The following is a 1,782-nucleotide window of genomic DNA, read 5'->3' on the forward strand; positions in this document are numbered from 1 at the left end:
TCTGGCCCGATGTGTCTGATTGTGGCCTGAGGGTACTCACCATCCCAGAACTTGCCGTTCCAGAACTGGCTTTTGTTCCAGCACTTGCCTGCATATAAGAAGGCGGCTCACTGAGCTCTGCTACAGAATGCTCTGGGGAAGCAGTCAAATCGTACTGCCTAGGGCAAAGGGTTGCTGTCTGTGGACATACAGTTCAGTGCCCAGGACTGTGAGCAAACTTCTCTTAGGGAAGGGAAGACATTCTGATCCCTGTAAATGGGGGGATTTCTAGGGCCACACCTGCATGCCCCAGACAAGATGCACGCACAGAAAGGATCAAGGAGGCACCCTACTCTTTGGCCTGAAGCTCTTCACTAAACTGAATGCGTGGATAGGCTCTGAAGGAGAACATTCACACAGGTCAATCTTCAAATACTGGGAAATGTGTTTTCTTTTACTCTTCTTCCTACTCCTCTTCCTACTCCTCCTTCTCCTCCTTTTCCTCCTCTTCCTCCTCTTCCTCCTCCTCCATTAGCTCCTGGCACTCAAGGAAAGCTCTGTCATAACACTACTAGCTGGATACAAGCTTAAAGAACAAATGCCTCAGGCTCTAAATTTCAGTGATAAGGTATTAAAATATCAAAATGTACAGATTTCAACAAAAGGGTGCAAAACATACAAAGAAACAGGAAGCTATGGTCCAACCAAAAAAGAAGATTAAGGCATTAGAAACCATTGATCCCCTTTCTGCTGGAACCGCCATCTTGCAGTAATTCGCCAAAATGATGAACACAAAGGGAAAGGGGAGAGACACCCATTATATGTTTCCTAGGCCTTTTAGAAAACATGGAGTTGTTCCTTTGGCCAATATAAGCAAATCTACGAGAAAGGTGATACTGTAGACATCAAGGGAATGGGCACTGTTCAAAAAGGAATGCCTGACAAATGTTACCATGGCAAAACCGGAAGAGTCTACAATGTTACCCAGCATGCTGTTGGTATCATTGTAAACAAACATGTGAAAGGCAAGATTCTTGCCAAGAGAATTAATGTATATATTGAGCATATTAAGCACTCTAAGAGCCGAGATAGCTTCTTGAAGTGTGTGAAGGAAAATGATCAGGAAGAAAAGGAAGCCAAAGAGAAAGGTACCTGGGTTCAACTGAAGCACCAGCCTGCTCCACCCAGAGGAGCACGCTTTGGAGCACCAACAGAAAGGAACCTGAGCTACTGGAGCCTATTCCCTCTGAATTCATGGTATAAAAGATATAAAAAAGAAATAAAAGACTTGTAGATTGAAAAGAAAAGAAAAGGAAAGAAAAGAAAAGAAAAGAGAAAAGAAAAGAAAAGAAAAAAGAAAGAAAAAAAAGAAGCCATTGATGAGGAGGACGTACCAGTCAAAGACTTTAAAAATGGTTCTAAAGATGCTTAAGGAGCTAAAGGAAAACATGGATAAAGAACTAAAGGAAATCATGAGAATGATAGAAGAACACAAAGAGAATATCAATAGAGAGATGGACATCATGAAAAGGAACCAACCATCAATTGTAACAAATGCGCCACACTAACGTAAAGTGTTCATAACAGGATAGTATATGGGAACTCTGTTAAATCAATAAACAAACAAATGAAAAATAATAAAACACCGTGCTCTCATCTTAATTTTTCTGGTTAATTTTTCCTGGTTTGCTTTTCACTATCCTGAGATTCCTACTCTCCCTCTGTACCCCATCTCTAAATGCTGAGTGCCCTGATGGGTGGAAAGGGACTGCCTTTGGAGGCTGGCAGATCTGCAGTCACGTC

The 1,782-nt window shown here is 42.0% G+C and overlaps 1 pseudogene; it reads left to right on the forward strand.

Annotated features, from left to right (window-relative positions):
• The first annotated feature begins 758 nt into the window (after positions 1–758).
• On the forward strand, positions 759–1,242 carry LOC119535371 (annotated as a pseudogene).
• The last annotated feature ends 540 nt before the right edge of the window (positions 1,243–1,782 follow it).

Source organism: Choloepus didactylus, chromosome 5, assembly GCF_015220235.1.
Source record: "Choloepus didactylus isolate mChoDid1 chromosome 5, mChoDid1.pri, whole genome shotgun sequence".
Taxonomy (NCBI): Eukaryota; Metazoa; Chordata; class Mammalia; order Pilosa; family Megalonychidae; genus Choloepus; species Choloepus didactylus.